The following is a 14,583-nucleotide window of genomic DNA, read 5'->3' as shown; positions in this document are numbered from 1 at the left end:
AACAAAACAAAACAGAACACCAGCCTCACGTTTTACAGGCTTGAGGACACTATGGACCAAGTTGGCTTTTACTCAAGGTTTCACTGTTGTCCTATTCAGATTTTTGTTTCACCAACAGCGAGACAGGCAGATGGCGGAGGCTGGCCTGGCTTTCACTGCTGTAGTTCTTCTTTCTTTGGTGTGAAAAGGGGCAGTGTGGTCACTTAAACTTGACCCAACCTCTTTGCATCAAATGAAGGGAAACAGCTACAAGAAGTCAAACAAGAAGGCAATGCTTGTGGAACATACAGTTCATATTTGTGGCTCCTGCCTTGTTATGACTCTCTTGCTTGCTTCTCCTGTTCAAGCATTTCCTTTGCAGGCAGAGGATTTTTTTTTCTTTTTCTTGCGCTTCTCTCTTCTTCAAGTTTGATTTGTTGGATTTCTCAAGCTCAGCCATATCAAGTTTGTCAGACATGGTTTCAGAGGAAGCAGAGCAAGGTATATGAGTGAGTGCAGTCTGGTTTGAGCAGTGGCTGCCCAGGGTCTTAGTCTGGTTAAGTTGGACCCAGTTCAGCTCCAGCCAGCATTTCCCACCGTGGAATCTGGGGAGAGTCTGGGAAGAATGGGGAGAGCTTCCAAACAAACTGACAATGGTGGCAAGCCAATCAGATCAGGATCCTGATGTAAAGAGGGTGGAGCTCAGAACTGAGAGGAATTTATCCATGGCCCTTGGACATGGCAGGAAAGACAGAGAACTCTAAAGGGTTCAAGGGATGCCATGCCTGTGTTTCTTATTACTGAAGCTGCCGGAAAGTCAAAGTATTAGTCACTCAGTCATGTCCGCCTCTTTGCAACCCCATGGACTGTAGCCCGCCAGGCTCCTCTGTCCATGGAGTTCTCCAGACAAGAATAGTGGCATGGGCTGCTGTTCCCTTCTCCAGGGACTCTTCCTGACTCAGGGATTGGACCCAGGTCTCCCACATTGAAGGCAGATTCTTTACCATCTGAGGCCCCAGGGAAGCGGCCGAATGTCTCCTTCAATACCAGCACTGCCACCAAAACTATTAAAAACGAAAATTCACCTGAGCGAATTTAAAGATCAAACTGGCTTTATTCAGTAATAATGAATCAGGCAGGATCCTATCTAGCAAGTAGAAAAGAGTTCTGTCAAGCAGTGTAAAAGGTGTTTATAGACAGAAAAGGGTCAAGAAAGGGAGATTTCTAGCAAAGAGTGGATAGATTGAGATTTAGGTCATGCTCCTTTGGGGGAGGGAAGAGGTCTTGAAGGATTGCCACACTTGTGCTGACCAAGAAATTCCAGACTAACCAGTTAAAATCACATTCTTGGAGGAGGTTGAAACTGCCAGTAAGCTAGGTATTAAATCATTTGCTGACATGGGGCTTAGTACAAATGATGCCATTTTGGGCCTGCTGCTTCTTTATCAAGTGTGGTAAATGGGAATCTAAATGAAGGAGAAGCTGAAATTCTGTATGTTGCTTTTACAATGTTTCTAGAGTTGCAATACCAAATTATAAAGCTATTAAAACAACAACAACAGCAACTTGCCTCGGGCTTCCCTGGTAGCTCAGTGGTAAAGAGTCCACCTCCCAACACAGGAGACCTGGGTTCAGTCCCTGGTCTGGGGAGATTCCACACACCAAGGAGGAACTAAGCGCTGTGACAACTGAGCCTGTGCTCCGGAGCCCAGGAGCTGCAGCTGCTGAAGCCTGAGTGCCCGAAACGAGAAGCCTGCTCACTGCAGTTGGAGGATGGTAGTCTCTGCTCTCTGAAACTAGAGAAAAGCGACTAGAGAAAAATCCACGCAGCTACCAAGACTCAGCACAGCCTAAAATAAATAAATAAAATCATTTTTTAAAATTGCCTAAAAAAAGCCTTTGTGACCTCAAAACTAATTCTCATAAGAAAGAAAAGAACAGACACTTGAAGTTCCAAATTTAACAAGACATTTTTAAATGGTGCTGAGAAAAAGATTTAAATTTAAAAAAAAATCATTCCATTCATCTAATCATTTTTGTTGAGCTCCACCATGCAGCAGGCATTGTGTCAGGTGCTGGACTAGATGTCAAGATGAATAAGATATGAGCAATAGTGAAAGAGACAGAGATGCATAAACATGATTAAGAACTCCAGCCAAGGTGATAAAAGGAAGCCACACATTAATCATGCACTCTGATCAAAAGATATGGCGATTACTGGTGCTAAGTTAATTAAACAAGGTGGCTATTAGAATGTGGTGGCTCTAATACCTTAGCAGACTATGTTAAATGTCAATGAAAAAATATTGCCTGCCATATCAGTAAACAAAGGATGCTGCAACCGTTAGGCCATCACATTACAGCCACCTTCAATGGAAAGCCCTGAGAAAACTCAGGATGGAAACAGGATTCCTGCAGTCAAGCTGTCAATCACTTCAGTCACCCCCAAGGATGCACCTTAACGAGGCTCAGGACAGGAAAACTCAGGATACTGGGCCCAGATGGCTGAGAAGCATATCAAAGGAATGAGTTAAATGAGTTTCAACTTTTGCATCCTCCCCGCCACTCTCCGCCCCACACATAGTAAAGTTCTAAACTCCTTAACTTGAGATATCTGATTGTCTCTAATTAATAGTAATTTTTTGATGTTCCAACAATCTGACCTTGGTTGCGAAAACATCTATATATTCTGGCTCCTCCCTTACCTCTTTGGAGTAGTCCCTCAGAGCAATCTGAGAGTCTTGTCTCCAGGCTTAAAGTCCTGAGAACGTTCATCAAATAAAACATAAGTCAACTTTTACGCTGTGCATCTTTTCTTTTTTTTCAGTCAACAAACTATAAGCTAAGTTTGTACGTGCCTCTATGTTAGGAAATCAAAACCTAAGGACAACCAATCACAAGCAAGTAGTCTTTTCCAAATAATACATTTATCTGTAGCCAATCAAATAACTTCCTTGCTTTGCTTCCACCTTTTCCTTATAAAATCTTTCCTTTAACCTCTGTCAGGGGAGCGCTCCTAACCACTTCTGGTTTGTCGTTGCTTCATTTGATTTAGTTTTTGCTCAAAGGAACTCAAATTTTTAATAAATCTCAATTTATCTTCAAACAAAGGTAAAAAACATAAAGAAAAAAACAGGAAGACATGGCTGAGTCCAGAAAGTGGACAAGCATTTCTATGGGCCAGATGCTGAAGCAGTGAACAGGGCCAATAGGAATAGGCTCTGGGCCTGGAAACAGGCACTGTGACCAGAGTTGGGACATTGCCAGGAAAAGTTGACTAAAACCAAGCCCCATTCAAGTGGGAAGGGTGGGGGTGGAGAGAGAAGAGGGCCTGCCCTGAGCCAAACTCACTCCTAGAAGCCAGGGCCTGGAGTGGTGATCCTCCCAACAGTGGAAAGAAGTTAAAAAAAAAAAAAAAAAAAAACTTGGAATCAGGCAATTAGAAAAGTTTAAGATAGAGAAGACAGATAATTATGAACACTCACACTGTCTTAGGGGCTTTACACAAACTAACTTCTTTAATTCTCTCACAACCCTATGAGGAAAGTACTGGGGTACAGCTAGCTTAATCAACTTGCTAATAAGTGGCAGAACTGGTTTTTCCATGCCCTCCTCCAGGGCATCTTCCAGGACCAGGGATCAAATCACCTGCATCACCTCCACCTCCTGCATGGACAAGGGTGTTCTAATCACTAGTGCCGCCTGGGAAGCCCCTTCAGCATCACAGTTTCTCCTTAAAGCAGAGTGGTGGGAAATCTAGCTTGCCTCCCCTTTCACTCTGAGTTAAAACGCCTTGTGTGTGCTTGTTGTGCTAAGTTGCTTCAATCGTGTCTGACTCTTTGCGACCCAATGGACTGTTGCCTGCCAGGCTCCTCTGGCCATGTGATTTTCCAAGCAAGAATATTGGAGTGGGTTAGAGGATCTTCCCCACCCAGGGACTGAACCCATGTCTCATGTCTCCTGCATTGGCAGGCAGGTTCTTTACCACTAGCACCACCTGGAAAGCCAAAAATGTCTTGGGCTCTATTAAATACCTTATTCTGGATAGGAGTACAGTGAGTAATTACTACTTTAAAAAATCAATTTCATGATTTGCATTTTTCATACTTCAATACATCTGAAAATTTCTCAGAATTTCTGGTGGCCAGGAGCTCTCTGTGAGGCAGCTATCCTTGACAGATCAGAAGAATGAGAATCAAAGGCAAGAAGAAAACCCTGAATACATTTTAAGAAGTAGAGGCATCATTTATGCTCTAACTGGCATCAATGTAATGTGAAAAAATTTGGATATCAGTGTCTGAATTGAGAAAAGTGAAGAAATTCTAGGAACACCGTTGACTTTTATGTATATACAGAGTAATACATAGTAAAACTTGATGCCTATGTGAAAAGAACTGTTTTTAACAAGTATTTTAATAAAATAAAGATTATATGTGAACAAAGCATTACGGCAAGGTTTACTTGGCAGGTTTGTTTTTTCTTTTTTGCCCGTAAGTGGCATTACACAAAATAGTGTTGCATCCTCCTGCATTTCATAAAATATGGTACATTACTATTTCTCGTTTCATATCTCCTGACTAGAGGTTGTTTCTGTGACACTATCTTTGATCCCACAATATCAACCCAGGGCCAGAAATGATCCCCAAATTATCTTTCAAAGATCTGCAGTGACAGATATGGAAGACTTCAAAGGAGAAAATTTCAATTATTAATTATCCCTGGGGAGGGAGAAAGAGAAAGAAAGGAACAGAATGAAACCAAACCTTGAGAGTAACTATAATGTTTTATATCCTGAAAAAAATGTCTGAAGCAGATAATGCAGAATGTTAAGAATTCCTGGGCTTCTCTGGTGGCTGAGTGGTAAAGAATCCACCTGGAGTGTAGGAGACACGGGTTCGATCCCTGATCTAGGATGATCCCACATAGCGAGGAGCAACTAGCCCATTTGCCGCAACTGTTGAGCCTGTGCCCTAGACCCCGGAAACTGCAACGACTGAGCCCATGTGCTTCAGCTGTAGGGCACAAGTGCACTTGAGGCCGCGCTCCACCACGGGAGAGGCCGCCACAGTGAGAAGGCTGAGGCACACAGCTAGAGGGCAGCCCTCACCTTCACAGCTGGAGAAAGGCCCAGGCAGCAACAAAGACCCAGCACAGCCGAAAATAAATGAGTAAATAAAATTATATTAAAAATTATTTAAATGCTGTAGTGGGTATGTTCTTGTAATATTATTCCCTGTTCTTATTTTTATATCTGAACTCTTTCACAATAAAAATACAAAATCAAAGGAAAAATAAATAAAATACTGTAGGGCCCTTTCCTATCAGAGTGGAAAGAGTGTTCAAAAGAAAGTGTTATGCCTTCCTACTTGATTTTTGCTTTTCTATGAAGCCTTGGAAGCTGTTGACAGACATAGTTTTACATGAGTGTGATATCGGAAAGGGTTCTGGGAGTTAGGCAGGACTGACACGGAATCTGGCAGAAATGGAACAAATAATCCTTAAGTATGAAGGAAGGTGGATATGCTGGGTCTGAGGTACCAAGTGTTCTTCTGTAAGCTTCAAAGAGATTCCAGGGCATGACTCCAGCAAATATTTCCCAAGATTGCTTTGTTTGTTTTGCTTTTTAAAATGCACTTCTTTTCCAGGTAACTTGGATGAGATAGAGATGTTACCTGGACAGATATGTTACCTGGACAGATGTGAGACAGATATGATACAGATATATGAGGATGGAGAAGTTGACTCTAGATCAGTGAGAGGCTGTCTAATATTAATATGAAGGGAGAATCAGAACCAGAGTCAGGAAATCTGGTTCCAAGTCCAGATCTACAGTTAACTAGCTGGGAGGCATCTATAATTTTTATCAGATATAAAATAAGCATATAGTGATTTCCCTGGTGGCCCAGTGGTAAAAACCCTGTTTCCATTGTAAAGGTCATGGGTCAGGGAACTAAAATCCCACATGCCACATGGTGGCTAAAGGATAAATAAGTAAAAATTAAGATGAGATAAATTTAGGCAATATGTGCTGCATTCCATGGGGTCACAAACAGTCGGACATGACTGAGCAACTGAACAACAACCTCTAAGGTGGTTGTTGGCATTATCATGCTATAGCTACCTCTCAGTGTTTTTATACTCTTTAGTACATTAGATAAGCCTACCAATAAATACATTTCCCTCCTAAGACCACCCAGTAATGAATGAAAAGTTAAACACCTCAATTCTGGGTTGGAAGCAGTTTATTTCTGCCTTTTGAATTAGCGTTGACATAATCCTCAGGTTTGCCTTTGAGAAATGATGCAAAAATCTGGATGACAATCCCCACCCCCACTTAGAAATTAGGTCTAGTAATTTCTTTTTATAATTACATTTTATATTTCAAAACTTCATTAACAGACTTCTGAAGACCTCTACATAGAGAAGAAAACATCTGAATAAGTATCATGAAAGAGAATCTAAGGAGATAGTTAGGGTAAGGAGATGAATTCACTTGTTCATGTATTGAGTCTTCACCATAGGAAATAACAACCTAATGAGTGAATGACTGTGGTAGAAGCCAATAATGGTCCCTGAGTGTCCATAGTTTCCTTCCTTTTATTAATATAACTGCTAGAGCTTTAGCTGGGCAATTGGCCTCCCAGCAACTAAATGCTTTTTTCAGCCTCCTTCGTGCCCAGCTGTTGAGTCTGGCCAATGAATACAAATGTAAGTAATAAGAGCAACTTTTAAGTCTCATCCTTTAAAAAAGTAAGTTGCATGCACTTTACTGTCTTTGGTTTTCCTGCAGCTGAAATGCAGACATGGGGCCAGCAAGACAGCACTGACTTCATGAAGAACAGAAACTTGAGGATGACAATGATGGAACAGATGAAAGGACCCTGGGTCTCTGAATGATGCCATGGAGCATAGTCACTCTATCAAGACGGCTACCACTCAGATGCGGACTTTATATGAGAGAGAAATTAAAATCTATCTTGTTTCAGCTCTAAAGTTGTGGATATCATTGTTGTAGTAGCTGTGCCCAGATTAATGCAATGACTTGAAAGGAACTCAAGTTTTTAACAGAAGTCCTAGAGGAGATGGTAACTTTCCTCAAGGATTTATGACTGTCACTAAGACAAGGGACAAATACTAGCTTGAATCTAAACAAGGAGAAGAAATCAGATAAACCCATATTGGAAGGCATTCTGCACAACAACTGAACTGGATCCTTAAAAATTGTCAGTGTCATCCCAACTGGCATTAACTGACATGCATGCTGATGATTTTACTATGAAGACCAAGGGCTACAGGCATTAAAAACTGGATTTTGGAACACATGATAAATTATAATCAGCATGGCTAGGGAAAAGTATGTTTCTAAGAATGTAACCATGGGCAGAGTTTGAAATTTGTTTCTCCTCTAGAATCCCTTTGAAAATATTCTTTGGTATTCAGAATTTTTAAATGACAGAGATGTATTTATAATGTTGATCTAGTGTATCTCTAACACTGTTTCTCATTCTCAGAATTAAAAAAAAAAATTCCTAATCACTGGAAACATCTATCAGCAAAACCAATAATTGTTACCTAGATTCTATTCAAAAACTAGTTGTTAATTTTTTTAGACCAATGAAGTAGTAATCTGGCTAGATCCAGTAATCAATACGACTTGTTTTTCTAGATGATACTGATCATATCCAACCAACTTTGGAAGTGAAACAGAATGTACTTTATAAAGGATCAGCAAAATTCTTTGACTCAAATAGTACTAAAAATAAACATTTTAAATATAAAAAGTTGTCAGTGTCATAAAAGATAAAAGGAGGCTGGAATACCAAAGAACCCTAAGGAAATAGGACAAGTAAATGCAATATGTGATCCTTGATTAAACCCTAAATTCAAATATACACACACACACACACACACACACATATATATACCTACACACATATATACCTACACATATATAGTCATATATATGACATTATGAATATAACTGGAGAAATTAGAATATAAAGTGCATATTGAAAAATAAGAGTTTCAGTGTTACATTTCTTGAGTATTGCCATTGTATAGTGATTATGTAGAATAATATAGGAAATATATGGTGAACTATTTAGGGGTGAAGTGATTAATATCTGAAACTTATATCCAAATGATTCATTAAGTTAATAATAGTTGTAGAAATAATCATTTTTACATATGGCCAAATATTAATAATTCATGAATCTAGCTGAATCTAGGTGGAGAGTATATGAAGGTTCTTTGTACTGTTCTCACAATATTTCTGTAAATTTGAAATTTTGTTTTAATAAAATGTTGGAAAATAGTAGAAAACATACATTACTGTCTTTAGACATTAAGGTAGGGAAAATATTCTTAAATTGATAAGAAAGGATTGATATGTTTTACTATGTTAAAATTAAAGAGTTCTGCTCATTAAAAAAAGCCTAATCTTGTTTACTACATTTTGTTAACTTTTATTAACCATCTGACTCTTCCCTTTAGAGCTGTAGATTCTGTGGAGCAAGAAAGTTCGCATGTTTTTTTGTTTTTTACTGCTTTATTCCTAGTTTCTACATCTATGTTAGCACATAGTAGGCAGTCAAATATATGATAACTTGGTTACTAAAGGAATAAATGAATGAATTATACAGTTCTATTCTAATATCAATTAGTAATCCTTTCTAGCCAAATTATAAAGCACTATGGTTCAGTGGACTTGGTTAAGCTCTCTTTTGACCAACAATTCTGGAACCCCAGACAACATCTTAAAAAGCAGAGACATCACTTTGCTGACAAAAGTCTGTATAGTCAAAGCTAGGGTTTTTTCAGTAGTCATGCATCGGTGAGAGTTGGACCATAAAGAGGGCTGAGTGCCGAAGAATTGATATTTTCAAATTGTGATGCTGGAGAAAACTCTTGAGAGTCCCTTAGACAGCAAGGAAATCAAGCCAGTCAATCCTAAAGGAAATCAACCCTAAATTGGATTGGACTGATGCTGAAGGACTGATGCTGAAGCTGAAGTCATTAAAAGGACAGTCATTGGAAGGACTGATGCTGAAGCTGAAGCTCTAATCCTTTGTCCACCTGATGTGAAGAGCTGTATTGGAAAAGACCCTGATGCCAGAAAAGATTGAGGGCAGGAAGAGAGGATGAGATGGTTGGATGGCATCATTGATTCAATGGACATGAGTTTGAGCAAACTCCAGGAGATGATGAAGAACAGGGAAGTCTGGTGTGCTACAGTCCATGTGGTCACAAAGAGCCAGACATGACTGAGTGACTGAATAATAACAACTGAATTATGTCATTTAATCCTATCACTTAATCTTGAGAATTACTCTGGTGACAGATTGCCTAGACTCAAATTCTAATACTCCCATTAATTAACTACAAAACAGTGATCATAGACAAGTCACATAAATTCACTAAGCCACAATTTTCTTATCTTTAAAACTGGGGGAAATGATAGTAACCACTTCCTAGGGTTGTTCTCAATGGTAAATAAAATCATATACATAAAACAAGGTGTTTGGCCCATGCAGGTACTCAGCAGATGTAAGCTGCTGGACTGATGTGGCTTAGAGTACTGGATCTTGCCCTTCCCAGCTCCCCATCATCACCCATCCTGTTTCCACTGCATGTATGGTGCTCCAGTCACTGTGAACCTCTTTCCCCTGAATATCCATGCTCTTCCTCTCCGATAGGTTATTTCATAGGCTACTTCCAGGACCTAGAACATCATTCCTCTAATTTCTTATCTAATTGCTATCATTGTGCATATCTAATCTTAGAAATCTTTCCTTTGGGGGATAAGATCTCTACTTCCTTTTTTAAAATTAATTAATTTTTAGTGAAGTATAGTTGCTTTACAATGTTATGTTAGCTTCTTGTTGTTCAGTCACTAAATCCTATCTGCCTCTTTGCAACCCCATGAACTACAGCATGCCATGCCTTCACTATCTCCTGGAGCTTGCTCAAACTCATGCCCACTGAGTCAGTTATGCTATCCAACCAACTCATCCTCCTTCCCTCAATCTATCCCAGCATCAGGCTCTTTTCCAATGAGTCGGCTCTTCCCATCAGGTGGCCAAAGGATTGAAGCTTCAGCATCAGTCCTTCCAATGAATATTCAGGGTTGATTTCCTTTAGGATAGACTGGTTTGATCTCCTTGCTATCCAAGGGACTCCCAAGAGTCTTCTCCAGCACCACAATTTGAAAACATCAATTCTTCTACTGCAGAGCAAGATGAATATACATATTCATATACATATACCCAACCCCCTTTCTGGACTTCCCTCCTATTTAGGACTCCACAGTGCATTAAGTAGAGTTCCCTGGGCTATACAGTATGTTCTCACCAGTTGTCTAGTTCTCATTCTTTCTTTAGTGTAGGCAACCCTCACACTCAGATAATTTCCTCATGGTCAGACACTATTGAGTAACAGCTCAATGTGTCTTAAATGAATGAATTGCAGCACACTTCCAACATACCTATACAGGTGTGTTTCACATTCCTAAAGCGCTCCGTGGAGAAGTTGGAAGACTAGCAGAAACTTCAGAGTTACTAGAGTGTTTTCCTTCCTTCTCATTTTTCTCTGTGCTGCTACTGATCCTTCTCTGTCATGCCTTTGAGCCAGAAGGAACAATTCAATTGCTCCTTGACCAATCCACATGTACAGGTCTCCCCCCTGACTTGAAAACATATACAAGGTTAGGTTTTCAGCGACTTTAAGCAGACTTCCATGACAAAGAATACTCAGCAAAACTTTCCTGCCCACACTCAAAGCATGATCGCACAGCTCCGGGATTTGGACTGTTGGAAAGCTAACAACCATTCAGCACGTGCAACTGTTTTGTTCCTTGGTGAATCACAGAGTCTGGCACCTGGGCTGACAATGTCCTGTTAATATGAAGTACGAGTATGCACGGTTTGCAGGAGTGATACTAGCACTGTTACCTTGACAGGAGGTGTCTTTGAAGATGACCCTTTGCCTAGAGAGGTAGAAAAGCACTGGCAAGACAAAGTGTTTCCCTCTGGGTGCGCTGTTCCCTCTACTGCCCTTTTGCCTTGATTTCCATTCCTTGTATTATGAACAGGTTGTCCTCTCTCCTGTCTGCGTAGAGCTGCTGTCACTTCTGTCCAGATTGCCTTCCAGGGCAGACACCCAAGCTTCAAGGACTCACAGTCAGTACTGAGACCATTGTATCCCTCTGTGGCTCAGCAGTAAAGAATACACCTGTGATGCAGGAGACTTGGGTTTGCTCCCTGGGTTGGGAAGATCCCCTGGAGAAGGAAATGGCAACCCACTCCAGGATTCTTGCCTGGGAAATCTTACGGGCAGAGGAGCCTCTCCCGTGGAGGGCTATAATCCACGGGATCACAAGGAGTCAGACACGACTGAACAACTGAGCATGCATGCACACATGTGTATCTGAGGTGGGGAATCACAGGTTCACTTGGACCTGAGCTCTGCTGACTTTGAATGGTCTACATATCTGAGGGGTATGAAGTTGGTTTTCTCACAGTGAGTTTGTGAGGGTAAACAACAACAAGCAAATCACATAAACTGAACATAATATCAAAGACGAAATGCTGCAGAAGAGAATATAGACATTAGAGGCAGACAAAGCCATTCTTAGCCAGAAATTGACCAAAATGTCATACTGTATCATCCATCCCATTATTCTAATTGTTTCATCAGGGTTTATAGAGGCAGAAAATTCTTACATTTGATTCAGTTGAATCAAATAATCAAGTAATCTGTAACAAATGTAGGAGAGAAAATAATACAAAGCCTGGTACTGCCTTTGACAAATAAGCAACAGTAAAAAGACCAGTTACTCTAGTCATAATCCCATCTTTATCATTCCATTGACAAAAACACTTTTTCTCTCCTAACTTAGAGTTCATCTATTTCATATACCTGTGTGTGTGCTTGTGCCGTCACTCAGTCATGTCCAATTCTTTGCAACCCCATGGACTGTAGCCTGCCAGACTCTTCTGTCCATGGGGATTCTCCACGCAAGAATACTGGAGTGGGTTGCCATGCCCTCCTCCAGGGGATCTTCCCAACCCAGGAATTGAACCCAGGTCTGTATTGCAGGTGAATTCTTTACCATCTGAGCCACCAGGGAAGCCTAAGAATACCAGAGTTGGCAGCCTATCCCTTCTCCAGGGTATCTTCCCATCCCAGGATGCATAGACATAGATATAGATAGATAGATAGATGATAGGCTTCCCAGGTGGCTCAGTGGTAAAGAATCCACTGGTCAATGCAGGAGACATGAGTTCAATCCCTGGGTGAGGAAGATCCCCTGGAGAAGGAAATAACAACCCATTCCTGTATTCTTGCCTGGGAAATCCCATGGACAAAGAAGCCTGATGGGCTACAGTCCATGAGGTTGGAAAGAGTTGGACACAACTGAGCAACTAAACAACAACAAGAAGAAACAATAACACTATAGTAGACTTCACAGTTCTTAGATGATGACCAGTCCCCAGTAGTCACTGATATGATTAATAATGGGAAGCTTGGGTTTCCTGAAAGATGGTCTAAGGCAAAGAATAAAAAAACCAAAATTTTCATTAAAATTTTCCAAGATTTTCTGTGAGAACTTTAGCCATATTAACCTAAGAACACCTAAGTATTTCCTTTTAGATCCTCCTGGCATCACACCTCTATATACCATCCCTTGTCCTGAAACCATCAGCTGCCCCAGGACCTCCCTCCTTTCTCTCTACTGGCATGGCCACCCCTGCTGTCATTATGCCCATTAAGGAAGCATTTGCTTGGATTCCTAGACTGAGAACCCTATATTCCTAAGGCTATAACCCTCAAGTCACCAAAGATACTATATAAGCCCTCAAGACAGTGTACATTCTTTTATAGCACTTGAGATCAGCTTCATCCAGAAGCTTATGAAAAAATCCCTGAATGCATCAGATTCCATACTCCTATACACTTTGTCCACCTTGTCATCACAACACAAAACAGGCTTCAAGATTATTCAGGTCAGCCAACAAATACTGCTGGAAGTAATTTTATCACACTCGTATTTCTCAATAGTAACTCTACACCAGTTTCTATTAATACCAACCATTCTGGGCCAGGTGACCTTGGAGACCTCAAGGTCTGAGTAACTTGGGCTTCAGTAGTTTCAACATCTCTGAACTTAGTGAGTCCAGTCAGGAAGAAATGGCTCTAATTATGATAATTTCTTTGTTTATAGTTTAGAGCTTTGCCTTTATAGCCTGGGTAATTAGGGTTGATTTTGAAATATAGCAGTTGAAACAGAATAAATTGAAGACTAGTTTGTATACTTGACAAACTAGCCTGATCTTAAAATTTGCCAGAGATCCCAGAAGGATGCAGGATCTGATGAAAAATTAGCCGGAATCTTGAGCAAGCAGAAAAAATATTATCCAGGTGGACACAGTACACAGCACACAGTACACTGAGGCAAGACATATTCTTTGATGCCTAGAAACAAATAGGCACATGAGCAGTGAAATCAGAAATAACAGAGCACATAAGCTAGAAGGCTCCAGAGATAAGCTAGATGACTGTTCTGCAGAGAAAACTGAAGGCCACCAATGTGAACGGCCCAAAGGAAATCAACCCTGAATATTCATTGGAAGGACTGATGCTGAAGCTGATACTACAACTCTTAGGCCTCCTGATGAGAAGAACTGACTCATTGGAAAAGACCCTGAGGCTGGGAAAGATTGAAGGCAGGAGGAGAAGGGGCAAGAGAGGATGAGGTGGTTGGATGGCATCATCGGCTCAATAGACATGAGTTTGAGCAAGCTCTGGGAGATAATGAAGGACAGGGAAGTGTGATGTGCTGTAGTCCATGGGGTCAAAAAGAATCAGACAGCACTTAGCAACTGAACGACAATACAGTTAGATAATGACAAAGCTCAGAACTAACATCTCCTGGTTCTCCTTCTAGTGCCCTTTCTCATATATCAGAAAGAAGTTGTCTACTGTTGTGGTAACTTAACTCCTTCCCTTGGAGCAACAGACCCTGAGGTAAGAGAAGGCACCTTCTCCTTCAAAAAGAGGTGATTTAACCAAATCTGGGATTTCTCAGCAGTCCCACAGCTCAAAGGAAGGCAGCTGTGTTAGCAGACATGTGAGTCGTTTTAGCAGAGGCATCAGTACCTCCATCTACCAGTTCCACCATATCAAATTCAGGACCGCCAGTGGGAACTGAGTATTCAGCTCTCCCCAAGGATGCAGAGTTTTCTAAGGAGACAACTGGGGACCATCAAATGATGCAGAAAATTTTGTTTATTCTCTCAGGGAAACATGACATAACAGAATCCCAATTCCTGCATAGGAACAAGCTTCTGACTTTCCCTCTGCAAAGGCAAATTCCTGCTACAGTCTCAATGCCCAGAGCATAGACATTAGAAACCAGAGTGTGTATCACATATTAGGGTATACTTCTGGCCATGAGGCTGGGAGAACACTTGAATCTCAGGGCTAATGTTTAACCTGAGAGCTGATTCATGCATTTCACAAACACTTCTTGAGTATATCATGTTCTGTTATACTTACTACAAAAACAATGAAATCTGGACCTAATATAGTCCATCAGAAATATTT

The 14,583-nt window shown here is 40.8% G+C and overlaps 1 pseudogene; it reads right to left on the bottom strand.

Annotated features, from left to right (window-relative positions):
- Positions 1-314: 314 nt before the first annotated feature.
- Positions 315-457, bottom strand: LOC139032371 (thymosin beta-4-like; annotated as a pseudogene).
- Between the last annotated feature and the right edge of the window lie 14,126 nt (positions 458-14,583).

This window comes from Odocoileus virginianus, chromosome 31 (assembly GCF_023699985.2).
Source record: "Odocoileus virginianus isolate 20LAN1187 ecotype Illinois chromosome 31, Ovbor_1.2, whole genome shotgun sequence".
In the NCBI taxonomy this organism is placed as follows: Eukaryota; Metazoa; Chordata; class Mammalia; order Artiodactyla; family Cervidae; genus Odocoileus; species Odocoileus virginianus.
This window is presented reverse-complemented; position numbering and strand designations above follow the sequence as displayed.